This window comes from Bison bison, unplaced genomic scaffold, assembly GCF_000754665.1.
Source record: "Bison bison bison isolate TAMUID 2011002044 unplaced genomic scaffold, Bison_UMD1.0 scf7180017864461, whole genome shotgun sequence".
Taxonomy (NCBI): Eukaryota; Metazoa; Chordata; class Mammalia; order Artiodactyla; family Bovidae; genus Bison; species Bison bison.
Window position 1 is genome coordinate 11,028,923 of NW_011495023.1, and position 16,095 is coordinate 11,045,017.

General features: G+C 43.7%; 1 protein-coding gene across 5 annotated transcripts in view; it reads right to left on the minus strand.

Moving 5' to 3' along the window:
• The window catches only part of FRMD4A (FERM domain containing 4A), a 373,568-nt gene that overhangs the window by 240,272 nt on the left and 117,201 nt on the right, over positions 1–16,095 (minus strand). The window contains exon 1 of one of the 5 annotated variants that reach the window (XM_010859944.1): positions 16,030–16,095. The exons of the other annotated variants lie outside the window; for them this stretch is intronic. The gene's annotated coding sequence lies outside the window, so the exon portion shown is untranslated. The remainder of the gene's footprint in view (positions 1–16,029) is intronic. 5 annotated transcript variants of the gene reach the window in all.

A 16,095-nucleotide genomic window follows, 5' to 3' on the forward strand; every position in this document is an offset into this window, starting at 1 on the left:
GTCGGAGGTTGCAACGCTGGCCGGCTGCCCCGTTTGCCACCCCAGACGCTTCCAGGAGACCTGCTCCCCAGCCTCCAGGTTCTGCGGCGGCAGTGCTACAGACAGAACAGGAGCCGTGGTTGCCAGTATCATTTACAAACAAGGGTGCGGCATCAGGTTAGGAAAGAAAGGGAAGTGGGGGGAGGGAGAGGGACGATTGCAAGACCAAAAGAGGGCTCCCCACTCTTTTCACCCCAGGAGGCACAGCCTCTCAGGGGCATATTATTTTTTATAAATACTTATTTGTTTACTTGGCTGTGTTGGGTCTTGGTTGCATCAGGTGGGATGGTTTGTTGTGGCACACGGACTCTCCAGTTGTGGGCTGAGTAGCTGCAGCGTGCAGACTTAGTTGCCCTGTGGCTTGTGGGATCTTATTAATAGTACCCCCGTGTCTCCTGCATTGCAAGGCGGATTCTTAACCACTGTAACACCAGGGAAGTCCCCAGGGTGCATATCATTGAGAGCAGTCACAGAAATAAAGACAGGATGCCGGATCTATCAGTCAAATCAAGAATTCTAATTGGACACGGAACGATTTCTCCAAGCTTTCAGCAGGTGGTGATTACTATCCTGCCTACACACAAGGAAAAAGGGGGAAACAGAGCTTACTGTTTGGGCTGTTTCCATGCAAGAAGCAACTAGAGAGAAGTTTCTGCTTATATCAGAACCGATGAAAAGCTGGCAGGGTTCCTGACCTTTCCTCTTTCCCAAGTTAACCAGGAACGCAGGTGTCAAACAGTTTACATATGTCATTCCAAAGCCTTTGGTAACCAAATTTGAGTGTACTTCCAGCAAACGTTGGAGGAAAGACCTGGAAATGAGTGTACAATGCAATAACTCTTTAGGGAAAGGCAGCATTTTAAATTTGAGCAAACACACAGGCAAGGAATAGTGGTTTCATCTTTTATCCTTCACAGTGCCCAGCATGGAGCTTGAAACACACCAAACTCTCAGTAAGCATGATTGATGAAAATATGGAGTTATAATTCTTGACTGCGGTGATGGTTTCATAGGTGTGGCCATATGTCCAAAGCGAGAACCATCGCCCCAGACCAACCAACCTGCCTGCAGGTGTGGACATATGTCTAAACTCATTAAACAGTACACTTTAAATATGTGAAGCTTATTGTATGTCAATGGTACATCAATAAATCTGTTTAAAATACAAAAGTCAGGAACTTCCCTGATGATCCAGTGGTTAAGAATCCGGCTTGCAATGCGGGGGCCTTGGGTTCGATCCTTGTTTGGGGAACTAAGATCCTACATGCTGGGGGGAGCAACTGAGCCTCTGCTCTGCAACTAAAGATCCCACATAACACAACTAGGACCCAACAAGCCAAACAAATAAATAAAATATAAGAGTGAGAGTTATTCCTTTTGTGCATTAAAAAAGGGACAGACCATCAGGCTGATCTGAAAAGTCCAATTTGTTTTTGTTGTTGTTATCACTGCTATTCCTCTAAACTGTATTATACTCCCACCTGGTATACACACACCACGCACTTGTCACCTGAGGAACGTTTGCTGAGTGAATAAGTGACTGAAGAGTCCAATGTGTGCAACTGTACATCTCAGCAGGGTTCTTCGCACTTGGAGGAGAGATTACTTCATTTTTTACATATTACATTTTAAAAAATTCGAAGTATGAACTGGATTTACGGTGTCTTTTTCTCAGATGTTGTCACATCCAGGACTGAGCCACGAAGTCTTTAAATATCAGCTCTACCTGGCTGAGTCCCACTTTGTGTCTCTGCTGGGACTTCCTCCTTTCCTAGGTTTGTACATGATGAATGCAAAATTGCCCACTCAGCATCTCCTTTTGGATAGCTGCTACATATCTCAAAAAAAGTGAACTACTGACCTATCTTCTACAAAATGGCAATCCATTCTAGTAATCTTGCCTGGGAAATCCTATGGACCAGGAGCTCGGTGGGCTACAGTCCATGGGGTCGCAAAGAGTTGGACACAACTCTATTACTGAGCACGCATGTACTTCTTCCGCAAACCACCTTCACCCAAAGCTTTTCCCTGTCAGCTAATGGCTACTCTAGCTCTCCATCAGCACATTCTGTCCTCTCACAACCCACATCCAGCTCACCAGAAAAATCTCTAAATATCCAGACCCTTAAGCCTGTTCATCACTGGCACTTTATCACTTGCCCCATTCCTGTAATGGCCACCCAACTGGCACCCCAGCGGTTCCCTCTGCCTATCTTGCAGTCTGGTCCCCACAGAGCACCCAAACCATCCCTGTGCAGCCCACATGGGATCAGGGTGCCTCCTAGATCCACACTCTCCAGCAGTCAGTCCCACTGCCCCCAGTACAGACACCTTCCTACCTCTTCCCCCCCACTCACTTCATCTGCTGTTCCACCCTCATCTCCTTGCTGTTCCCGACAAGCCACTCTTTTCCACCTGGGGCCTGTGATGAGCTCTTTCCTCTGTCTGGAATGTTCCCGCAAGACACCCACATGGCTCACTGCTTCACAGCCTTCAAAGCTTTATTCATGTCACCTTTTTATAATATCACATCCTGAATTTAAAACAGAACCTTGACATGCTTCCCGGCCTCCGCTTCATTTTCCTTACAGCAATCAGCACCTTCCAGCACAGGATATAATAATTTACTTATTCATTAAGCTTCCTGCCTGTCTCTTCCTTGTAGAGTGCAAGCTCCCGAGGGCAGGAAGTTTGGTCCCTTTTGTTTGCTGACATATTCCCAGGACAGAAGAGGCACATAAGTGTGTCAGTCAGAATAACTGACTGACTGACTAAAGGAATAAATGAAAGAACTGGATGTGCAGGCACTTCCTGCCTCTCTGCCAGCTGGGGTGCCAGGCTCACCTTCATATGAAGGACACAGCTGTGCTGCACCATTCTTGTTCTGCTCCTCTTTACTCTGTGACACAGACACATGCAGACAGAGGAGGGCTGACAGGTGAAGGACTCTAGGCTTAAGCACTAAAAAAAATTAGTTCCAGCTATATGCAAACAAGGAAAGAAATGAGAAACCACAAAACGTGCCAAATAATCACTCACTTATATTCTTGAGCACCCACCAAATGCTGGGAACAATATAAAATGCTTTAGGATCAAAGACAGATAAAGTGCAGCCACTGTGGAGAACAGCATGAAGGTTCCTCAGAGAACTAAAAACAGAACTACCATACGATCCTGCGATCCCACTCCTGGGCACAGAATCCATAAAGAACTATAATTTGGAAAGATATACACACCCCAGTGTTCACTGCAGCATTATTTACAAAAGGTAAGACGTGGAAACAAGCAACCTACAATGTCCATGAACAGATGAATGGATAAAGAAGATGTAGTATATATGCACAGTGAAATTCTGCTGCTGCTAAGTCGCTTCAGTCGTGTCCGACTCTGTGCGACCCCATAGACGGCAGCCCACCAGGCTCCCCCGTCCCTGGGATTCTCTAGGCAAGAACACTGGAGTGGGTTGCCATTTCCTTCTCCACAGTGAAATACTACTCAGCCATAAAAACAATGAAATAATGCCATTTGCAGCAACGAGGATAGACTTACTTATCGTACCAAGTAAGCCAGACAGAGAAAGACATATACCACAGGATATATAACTCACATGTGGAATCTAAAAAAATGATACAAATGAACTTACTTACAAAATAGCAACAGACTCCCAGACATAGAAAACAAACTTATGGTTACCAAAGGGGCAAGGAGAGGGGAGGCATAAGTTAGGAGTTTGGGATGAACAGACACAAACTACTACATATAAACAAGATAAATAACAAGGTCCTACTTGTTGGGAACTACAGTCAATATACAGCTTAATATATACAATTAAACATCTTGATCGATAATGCAAAGAATATGAAAAAAATGTATATTTATATGTACATGTGTATAAAGAATCTGCCTGCCAATGAAAAGGATGCAGGAGATGTGCGTTCTTCCCTGGGTTGGGAAGATCCCCTGGAGGAGGGCATGGCAACCCACTGCAGTGTTCTTGCCTGGAGAATCCCGTGGACAAAGGAGCCTGGCGGGCTACGGTCCATGGGGTCACAAAGAGACGTGACAGAAGTGACCAAGCACACATAGACACATGTATATATGTATCTCAGTTGCTTTGCTGTACACCAGAAACTCATACAATACTGTAAATAAACTATATTTCAATTAAAAATAAAAAGATACAATCCTTCCCTTAGAAGCTACAGTGGGAAACATATACACAAATGGGTCATTTGAATTTGAGACCAAACTCGACAGACACCTGGTAAGGCTGGTGCGGGAGACCAGAGGAGGAAGACGTGCTCCACCTGGAGGAACAGGAGGAGGTGACACTGCAGGCTGGACCTGAGGAACAGGAGCGTCCAGGCAGAGAAGGGACTGGAGGGGCCTCTTAATGTGAAGGGTGAGTCACAAGAGACCGACGTCCAGCAGAGAGTCCAGGCAGAGAAGGGACTGGAGGGGCCTCTTAATGTGAAGGGTGAGTCACAAGAGACCGACGTCCAGCAGAGGTCAAATGTGCGTGGGAAAGGCAAGGGTGTGTGGGTGTATGTGCACAACAGACGGAATGCCTGTGTCCCTTCAAAATCCATATGCTAAACCCTTACCCCTCATGTGATGGTATCAGGAGGTGGGGTGTTTGGCAGTGATGAGGTCATGAGAATGGAGCCAGCAGGAATGGGATTAGTGTCCGTAGAAAAAGGGGGTCCAGAGAGATCTCTCGCCCCGGACAACAGTGTGGGGAACACAGAAGGCGCCATCCATGAACCAGGAAGTGGCCCTCACAAGACACCAAATCTGCTTTACCTGGACTCCCCAGTCTCCAGAACAGTCAGAAATAAACGTGGGTTATTTATAAGCCACTGAGTATCTTGTTACGGTTGCCTGAACAGACTAAGTGTATGAAGGATAAGGGGAGTGAAGAAGTTTAAGAAATAAGAAGCTGGACTTCCCTGCTATGATCCAGTGGTTGGGAGTCTGCTTCCCAAAGCAGGGGGCATGGGTTTGATCCCTGGTCCAGGAATATTCTACATGCCTCGGGGCAGGTAAGCCTGTGTACCACAGCTACTGAAGCCTGTGCACCCTGGAGCCTGTGCTCTGCAACAAGAGAAGCCCCCACAAAGAGAAACCCACGCGCTGCAACTAGAGAGGAGCCCCTGCTCACCCCAGCTAGAGAAAGCCCTCTCATAGCAACAAAGACCTAGTGCAGCCAAAAACAAACACATACTTACATACATAAATAAATAAAAAGAAGCTTCCCGGTTGTGGTGGGGCCTTTTATTCCATGTTAAGGGCTGTGGCCTATAGAGAATGAAGTGGAGAGGGCAAGGAGAGGTAGAGAGATGTTTGTATGCGTGTGTGTGTGTGTGTGTGTGGTAGGAAGATGGTAAAGGGACAAGTTGTAAAGATTTTACAATAACTCAGGAAGGAAAGAGGAGGCCTTGAACCATCATGGCAATGGCAGTAGGTACCTCAACCCAAAAGAACTTGGGAAGAAAACATATGGATGAGGCATTGGAGAAATTGATGGTAAAAGGCCAGGAGAGCTTGATGCTAGTAACGTAGCAAAAAGGAAGAGTTAGGCAGGCGTGGTTGGAGAAAGCAATGGCACCCCACTCCAGTACTCTTGCCTGGAAAATCCCATGGACGGAGGGGCCTGGTGGGCTGCAGTCCATGGGGTTGCAAAGAGTTGGACATGACTGAGCGACTTCACTTTCACTTTTCACTTTCATGCACTGGAGAAGGAAATGGCAACCCACTCCAGTGTTCTTGCCTGGAGAATCCCAGGGACGGGGGAGTCTGTTGGGCTGCCGTCTATGGGGTCGCACAGAGTCCGACATGACTAAAGCAACTTAGCAGCAGCAGCAGGCAGGTGTGGTGAGTCATTTATCACAGGACAATGAGTTTTAAGCCTTAGGAGGAAGAGGAACGGGGTAATCAAAAAACCAGGTGGAACTAGTAAGAACAAAAGGAAGTGCAGCAAAGTGTTGGCTAACTCTGGACTACTAGAGGAGAGAGGTTCCTCTGGGGAACTGTATTTCCCAAACGTTGGTAATTAGTCAGACAGAGTCTCTGGAGTTTCAAAGCCAGTCTGAAAGGCAATCTTACCAGGCAGGGTCTGATGGGGAGGGGTGGGCAGATGCTGAGGTATTATCGGCCTCACCTTCTGGGCCACAGGGAAGTGATGGTAACTCGAGCTTCCCCGCTCCCACCTTTCCACAAACAAGAAACAAGGATGCTCACAAATTAACTTTTCTCTATTTCCACCAGAAAACCCAAAGCCACAGTAAGAAACGTAACAGCTTCTGGATTTTTTCAGTTGGGTTTTGTTCGTTCTTTAGGCATATGATCAGGCCTACTGGCAAGACAAAAAAGAACTCTGCCATTAAAAAACCCAAAGGACTGTGGTTTGGGATGTTATTCTTTGGAATACTGGATAATATGATCATGATATATTTGAGTATCTTTGCAAGTTGGACGTTATAGACTTCTGTATCTCAAGGGCACAAAATCTCCATGGATAAAGTCAGAACCTTAGGAACAGGAGGGCAGAGAAACTCAACTGCAGTGGGCTAGAGAAACCACATTTTCCACAAGAAAAGAAAGACGGAACCACGAACAAATGGCAGTTTATAATTTCTCCATAAAATGACAGACATACTCCACCCTGTCTAGGCAAACGGAGCCCATAAGCTGTCCCTGAAGATCCACCAAAATATACCCTTGTTCTGGATGTGGCTATTATGGTCTATAAATACTTTCCTTGTTTAATGCTTTTATTCTGTTGCCTGTGTGTGTGCTTGTTTAATCTGTCTCCAGAAGACGGACAACCTCTCATTCTAATTTATTTTATTTACCATTTCAAAGGTTATTAGGTGCTTAAGTAATTTCTGATGAATATTCTGCAAATTGGCCTGTTGACTTCTACAATGAGGAAACTCTCGCAGTATTTTCAGAGTGGTCAGATGGTGGGTTCAATTAAAAAACTCACATGAGCATCTGGTACACTCAAGTTCTAGGCTTATTTCTGCCATTCACTTGCTGCATAAAGTAGTTGGGTGAAATATAAACAAGAAAATTGGAGTTGAAAACCTTTCTAGTTGATGACCATGAATGGAAAACTTTTATATAGTGATTGGATTGTTTTCTTTGCTGTTAAGAAACAGATGACATGAACAGGCTCATGAAAAGATGCTCCACATTGCTAATTATTAGAGAAATGCAAATCAAAACCATAACGAGGTACCACTTCACACCGGTTAGAATGAACATCAACCAAAAGTCTGCAAGTGACAAATGCTAGAGAGGGTGTGAAGAAAAGGGACTCCTTCTACACTGCTGGTGGGAATGTGAACTGGTGCAGCCACTGTGGAAAACAGTATGGAGGTTCCTCAAAAAACTAAAAATAGAGTGGCTATATGATTCAGCAATCCCATTCCTGGGCATATATCTGGAGAAAACTCTAATTCAAAGAGATATATACACTCCTACGTTCATAGCAGCACTGTTTACAACAGCCAAAACATGGAAGCAATTTCAGTGTCCATTGAGAGATGAGTGAATAAAGAAGATGTGGTACATACATACAGTGGAGTAATACTCAGCTATAAAAAAAGAATGAAACATGGATAGACCTAGAGATTATCATACTAAACCAAAGAAGTGAGACGGAGAGAGACAAATACTATATGCTGTCACTTATATGGACAATCTAAAAAATAATACAAGTAAATCTATTTACGAAACTGAAACAGACATAGAAAACAAACTTATGGTTACCAAAGGGGAAAAGGAGGGGGAGGGACAAATGAGGAGTATGTAATTTACAGATGCAAACTACTATACGTTAAGTAGATAAGCAATAAGAATTTACTGTATAAAAAAGAGAGTAATATTCAATATCTTGTAATAACCTATATTGGAAAATCATCTGAAAAAGCACATATATAACTGAATCACTCTGCTGTACACTTGAAACTAACATAATACTTTAAATTGATTATACTTCAATTAAAAAAAAACGATATAACCAATGACTGACATACCCTTATTTCTATTGGAGAATTTTTTCCAAGATAAAAGCCTTAAGAGCTTTCTGGTCAATCCTGAAAACTGAAGAATTTCAGAAAGGTAGGGTGACAGAATCCATTAGTGCAAAGGCGAAATCATATTTCTTCTCTCTCTTCCCCTCCCTCAACCAACCCTCACCGGATGAGTGCTCCTGGATTCGCTGGAGACTTGCTGCAATGCTGCAGGATACTGCCCCCTTCTCTGTTAAGCCTGCTCTGTTCCAACGAGGTAAGGGTCATTCCAGTGATGTCTTTACCTGCAGAATCCTTTCTGGAAGGATGGGTGACTTTTATGGAATATCAGAGTGAACAAGGTTTTTTTCTCTTTATAAAATTCATTCCAGGACAGTGGGTGAGGAGTCCCCTTTTGCTTCCATAGTACAATGGAATGGTATACATGGCCCACTTCCTTGACCAGTGGCCTTTTTACACTCCATGTGTTCTTTTTTTTAAAAAAAGAATTATTTGGCTGCGCTGGGTCTTAGTTTCGGCACATCATTTTCAGATCCTTCATTGCAGCCTGTGGGCTACACTGCTCCATGACATGTGCAATCTTAGTTCCTCAAACCAGGGATTGAACCTGCATCCTCTGAATTACAAGGTGCATTCTTAACCCCTCGACCACCACAGTAGTCCCCGTGGGACTACCCCATGGGACTACTTTGAAGAGGGGAGAATGCAAGAATATAATTTCTGATTCTAGAAAAGTTCCTTATTATTTTGTGCTGGGTACTTCACAGATATTATCTCATTGGCTCCACTGAATATAACTTTTCTGATAATTAAGAAAACTGGGCCTCAAAGAGATATAGTATTTCACCCAAGTCCTCACAGCCAGGAAGGGGCAGAGCTAGAAATCCAAGCCACGGTGAGGTGAGATGACTCCACAGTGCCACTCCTTCTTTGCCAAAACACACTGTCAGGTAGTAGGGACTCTAGTCTTGGCCCTGCAACTGAGACCTCAGCAAGCAAGGTCCCTGAACCTCTGTGAGCATCTCCTAATTTGTAAAAATGACCTATATGCTCCCTTTCTTTCCTCAAGCTCCATCTGAGATGTCCGACTCAATGGAGAATCCCCAAATCTCATATGTGCGTGGTCCACACTTTGAGCTCAACATTTAGTGTGACTGCAGCTCTCTGCTGCTTTGCTCCGTCGAGGTCTCTGCTCTCCTGCCAAGACCTGCAGGCTACATCTGTACTACTGGACACTCTGTAGCTACTCTGTTACAAAACACTCAACCATCCCAATAAAAGGGGATTGAGAAGGCAGAACACTGCCCTGCATTGTGTTCGGCTCCAATCTGGTTCTTGTCCTCATCACCCTCCCCTCTTCTCTGCTCTCTCTCTGAGCAACAGAGAAATAAGTATCCAGGATCTCTAGCGGGGTAGCCAAAGGGAGCAGAGAAATTGGTAAGCCTGCACCGCACTACCCACTGTTTGTAGGTGTGTTGCCTAGATCCAGATGGCTCCACACTATTAGGATTTCCCAGTTTGGGTTTGTCACATTTACATACTTCTTCACAGGCATGTGGGGAGGGCATAATTGTGCATTTTATGGTTATGAATGGCACAGCCTGGCAACTCTCCGATTATTATTTCCATTTGCTGTCATGCATTATCAATCTAAGACCCATTACACACTGTTTTTTTCATGCATTCCTCATATCAAAAGGACAAAGAAAGGCAAAAAGCCTTGCAAAGAAGCCCTCATCACCAGAAGAATGGGCTAATTCTGATGGAAATGATGGAGTTGGTGTCCAAGACTGAGATGACAGCCTTTGGTTAATTCGAAGTGAAAATTACTGTCAAAAATTTTGGTATTCTGCATGAGTACCAAAAGGGCAAGGTATTGCTAAATGGGAACAAGGGGCCACACCACAGAACAGACTTCTTTTAAAAAAAGTTAGATACGGGACAACCTAAGAGGTTCCAGTTTTCTTTAGCTCACTGGGCTTTCCAGGTTTCTGAAGATGCTGAAATTGGTATGAAGAGTCACTCTGTGATTTTCTTATTCAAATAGGATCTACTGAGTGCCTGTCATGAGCAGACAGTAAATTTAGGGAGCCTTCAGTGAACAGAAAGTATGCAACAATTATGGATTGGCAAATAATCACTAATAAGATAGCACGAATGAATGTAGTGAGAATTTGAGGAGAAGGCTATGCACATACAACTGTTCGTGATCACACACAGCTCACGTCTTCTTGTACTGTATCAAGGAATGGCCAGAGCTTCAATTTTAAAACACAAAACCAGCAACCACCACATATGATGGAGATTAGCCTCCCTAACAAGTTGGATCCTATCCGCTCCATCTATGACCTGGAGTTAGCGATGCTTGAACATCTACAGAGAAGCTACCCATTCAGTTCAAACAGAACCTACCAGCTCATTTTCTCTTGATCGTTTGATAGTCATAAGGTCACTGAACTGAACCAGACCCCTTAGATCCCTTCCAACAAGCACAGCCTTTATACTTAGCAGTAATTTCCATCTTTAAAGATAAAAGTATTTCTCTTTTGGAGGAAAATACCTAATTTCCACTGATACAATTAAGAACTGAACATCTCCTTTCCACACACTCACTCAACAGCAAACAGCACCCAAAATAAGCATTAATGCAACTCACTAAACGGTAGCAGTAGCTCTGATGATCTGAGGAAGTAAGAGAGGCATAATGCTGGATGTTTTTTGGATAATGGTGCTAGTGGTGGAGCTGGTAGCCTCAAAAGTGTCTAAATTATTCCTTATAAGAATAAAAGGGTGTGTCTAAATTATTCCTTATAAGAGAAAGAGATGCTGATCCCACAGGGCAGGGGAAAGGGTGGCAGCTGATGGATTTAGGGAACCAAAAGGAAAGTGCTGTGGGGAGAATTTCTGATAAGCTGGATTTATGCTGATTCAGAAAACTTGCAAAAGAGAGTAGCAATACCAACAGGCTTTGTGTGCAATGGTGACGCTGGAGCCCAGAGCTTCAAAAGCTGTTGTGCCAGCTCTGGAGGTTAAATGTCCTGGGAAAACCAAAAACAAAAATGGACAACAGTGCCAATACACTTCAGTCTGACTACGGCTAGAATGAACAGAACAAGGTAAAATACTCAAATTTCACCTTTCTCCAGCAGGTTCAACTTTTAGTGGCCACTTTCCCCAGATTCTTTATGTCTTTGATTTTTGCTTATTGTAGGAAACGTTCAAGCACCTATGGATCCTATGTAACTGATGGAATGATCCTGTCTCTTCCTTTTCTCACATTAACTCCTATCTTTTAGGAGACAGCCAATGTTTACTTTTGTTACTTTAATTGCCTATTTAGAGAGCAATAGATGGCAAGGAATCAGAAATGGGCAAGATAGAAAGGTTCACCAGTGTCCTGGGGCGGTTACGAGTACATGCTCAACCTATAAGGCAGTCCCTGTTTTGCATCTTTAGCTCAAGAAGAATGCTGTTTTTAAAATTTAGATAAAAGATCTTTGCCCATGGCTTCTCTCCCACTGAGGTCTCAGAGATCCTTTCTAATAGAGACGCTGGAATTTTTTACAATGAATACATTCAAATAGAGAATTCCTGCCACAAAACTTACTGACATATCAGCTGATACTCAAAAATATAACCTGGAAGTCCAGTGGTTAAGAATCCACCTGCGGGTGCATATGACATAGGTTCACTCCCTGGTCTGGGACGATCCCACGTGCCGCAGGGCAACTAAACCCATGTCCCACAACTATTGAGTCTGTGCTCTAGAGCCTGCGCTCTGAAACAAGAGAAGCCACTGCAATGAGTAGCCCCTGCTTGTCACAACTAGAGAAAGCCTGCACAAAGAAACAAGGACCCAGCACAGCCAAAAATATATAAATAAATAAAATTATTTAAAAAACAATAATAATCTTAAAAATAAATCAAAAATATTTTTAAAAGATATGAGACAAGTCTTAAGAATAAAACACATGGATGAAAGCCATTGGTGAATCTAGTCTTGCATATTCTGATACTGTGTAGAATGTGGTTTAAACTAACTTCACAACCTATTTAACTGTTAGCATGTCTTTCTCATTTCCCCTAGTTTAAATGGAAATTCTCCAGAAGTTACACTGTTTCCTTTTTTTTTTTTTTCTTTTTAAAGAAGTATTGACACACGCAAAAATTTCTTAGAACAAAACTTGAGCTTTGAATGTGCCTGATCATATTTCAGTCATTTGGTGTGTCAGGCTACACGCAACTCTTATAACTGGTGAATATATGACATATGAATAGAACTGGAAGTCTTTTCCTTAAGACACACATGCTAACATTAATAACATGAGCACAAATGGTGTATTTATGCAGTAAAGTTGATAACGATCTCCTCTGGACGCAGTCATGTCCAACCCCACGTTTACTAAATGACCAAGGTACCCTGACAGGTCCCCCTCAATACACTATTTCCTGGACCTTTCATCTCATCACTGCCTCTCCCATTACAGATGGATCACACTCACGCATCAATCCATCGAGCCTAACTCAGGAGCCCTTTCCTTTATAACTCTGGCATCCCCACTAGTCCACAGAGCCTTTCCCCAAGTTCCAGGACCCATACAAGGATGCATTCTTTTGTTTGTTGCCATACTGTGTGACATGTGGGGTCTTAGTTCCCTGACCAGGGGTTGAACCCACATTCCCTGCAGTGGAAGCTTGAAGTCTTAACCACTGGACTGCCAGGGAAGTCCCTCAGACTCATTCTTGGTTTATCTTTTGACCTCAGACTATAACCTGGACATTGCAATAAAGCTGAGCACATCCACATCTGGGAGGCAGTTCTCAAGGATTATGAAATCAGCAACTCACTGAACCTCAAGAGGTTTCGGTTCCCCCCACAACAAGATAATGCTAATGGTACTTGCCACCTGCCAGGCTGTCAGGGGACTTGGCAACGATGTCTACAAATAACAAAGCAGCCCTATGCCATAAATAACAAGTCTTATTAATAAAATTAGTTCAAGTGCCAGAAAGAATACTAGCAACAGCAGTGGCAGATCACACTTGATCAGAATAAAAGTAGGTGGAGAAATTTAAAAATGTGCACAAGATCTAAATAGACATTTCTCCAAAGAAGACATACAGATGGCCAACAGGCACATGAAAAGATGTTCAACACTGCCAATTATTACAGAAATGCAGATCAAAACTACAATGAGGCATTACCTCATTCTGGTCAGAATTGCCATTGTTAAAGAGTCCACAGACAACAAATGCCGGAGAGGGTGTGGAGAAAAGGGAACCCTCTTCCTACCCTACACTGTTGTTGGGAATGTAAATCAGTACAGCCACCATAGAAAACAGTATAGAGGTTCCTTAAAAAACTAAAAACAGAGCTACCATATGATCCTGCAATCCCACTCCTGGGTAGGTATCTGGAGAAAAATGTGGCTCAAAAGGATACATGCACCCCAGTGTTCATAGCAGCACTGTTTACAATAGCCAAAACATGGAAGCTACATAAATGTCCACTGACAGATGAAAAGATAAAGAAGATGTGGCACACACACACACATATATAATGGAATAATACTCAGCTATTAAAAAGGATGAAATAATGCTATTTGTAGCAACATGGATGGACCCAGAGATTATCATACTAAGTGAAATAAGATAAACACAATATATGATATCACTTATATGCAGAATCTGAAAAAAGAAAACGGTACAAATGAATTCATTTACAAAAGAGAAACAGACTCGCAAACAGAAAACAAACATGGTTACCAAAGGGGAAAGGCAGGGAAGGAATAAATTAGGAATTTGGGGTTAACATATACATACTACTACATTTAAAATTGATAACCTATTAGGTTATCTACTGTACAGCACCAGGAACTATATTCAATATCTTGTAATAACATATTACGGAAAAGAAGCTAAAAAAGAATGTGTGTGTGTGTGTGTGTGTGTGTGTATACACATATTTGAATTACTTTTCTGTATACCTGAAACTAATAAGATTGCAAATCACCTGTATTTCAATAAAACAATTTTAAGTGGATGGAGGGATTTTCTGATCCTCATTTCAACCAACATTGTTCCCTTTCGACACAAGAAGAGTTTAATGTTGTTATTCTAAAGGTTACTTCCACAACACATCCAGCATCACTTTTTTCCAAGTTATTTGGAGGCAACATTGTATTCACTAACAGGACAATAGTGTTGATTTCAAAGCAAGTCCAAATATTGCTTCCCATAAAGTAATTACAGCTATTTAACTCCATTGACAGAGGAGCCTGGTGGGCTAGTCCATTTGGTCGCAGAGTCGGACACAATTGGGCGACTAACAGGCACATACAACCTTTCCGGACCAAAGAGATTCAAATCTATTTGCAGCAAGACCCCCATTCCTGGTGTTCCTTAAAACACCCAGATTTCATTCACAGCAGAAAGGATCCCTCAGCCAACAGAAGAGGCTCATCCTCCGGCCCTCTGGTTGCAAGAGATGAACACTTGAAGAACCAAAGTCAGATGTCTACTGATTGAACTGTTTGTTTTTGGTCTTCCCACCTTGTCCAAGTCAGACTCCAAAAGGGGCCAAATGATATGAATGAACTTGAAGCAATTTAAAAACCAGAAACAATGAAATGTTTGTCTTCCCCAACTCCCCACTTTGTGGCACATTCAAGAGATGGCACATGGAGCTAAGTTCTACCTAGTATAAGGAACAGATTTCTGCATCCAACTCCTGAGACAGTGCCCCCAGGGTGAGCGGTGGCTTCCATGAATGAAGCCAGAAGCCTGCCCCTGGCTCTTTCTTGGACTTGTGCTCTCCAGAACATCACAGCCATGCTCTCAGAAAAAAACCCAGACTTGCAGATGTTGAGGTGTCAGGGGGATGTGAATAGCTGTTCAAAACTCACTCAGGTAAATAAAAATCAAGTCAGCCTGACCAGGGGCCTAAATACAGCTGAGTCTATGCCAACACTTAATATAAGCCATCCGCCCTGAACAGCTCACATTTAGAAACTGGTGCTTGGCTTAGGTGTTCTGAGAATCCCTTTCACAGATGCTGGGAGGATTCACACTGAGTGAAGCCACAACTGCGGTAGCAACCTCTATTGGGATGTTCCATTCATAGGGGAGAAAGAACCTCCTCCTTTCACGGTGGGGTCAGGGAGTCCTTTATTGGCATTGGATAGCCTTTTCGCAGCAAGCAGAGTTTCCGGGGGACGGGCATGGCCGCATCATTCAGAAGGAGTGTGTCTATTAGGAAGCCACCGCCAAACCTATTATTAGAATAGCCATCCCTTGGAAATTCTCTCGAATCTACTGAGCAGTTACTCTGCTAACGAGGTTAGCACCGAGTTCCTGATGACACACGGGCAGCTTGCACACAGCTTTCAAAGTACAGGGCCGGTTCACCTTTCCTAAATGCACTATGCACCCACGCTGGGGCAGCTGCTTGCAATACAGAAGCACGGCTTTTGGTCATTTTTAAATGACCCCGTCCTGAAGGGGCTTCCCTCCTCCCCGCCTCCCGCTGTCTCCCTGCATCGAACTTGCTGCAGCCATTTGGAATGTGACGAGCAGTCCATTTTAGCAGACCCGATCTGCAGCCTGCCGCCTGCCCCGAAAGAAGGACTATTCCTGTCACTTCCAGACAAATGAGTTTTTAAAAAATATCCCGCCCAGGTCTGCCCGCAGCAACGTCCTTTCCTTTCTCCCTGGGTTAATCCAGCCTGACTGAGGTCAAGGTGCCCAAGAAAGTGGGTGTGGGGGGAGGGAGCAGAGTCTGTCCGCACGTGGGGTGTGCACTGGAACAATGTCACATCTTCAGCATTCAGTGCTCTATGTCCTCAGTAAAGCACAAGTGTCATGCCCCTCTCACCGGCCAGACATGGACCCAGAACTGCTGCACAATCTATCGCCTGCCCGCAATCGCGGACGGGAAACAAAGACACATTACCTTTTATTCGTGGCGCTTCCCGGGGAGCCGAGGAACTTCAGGTTTGCAGCGGCGGATCCACCGAAA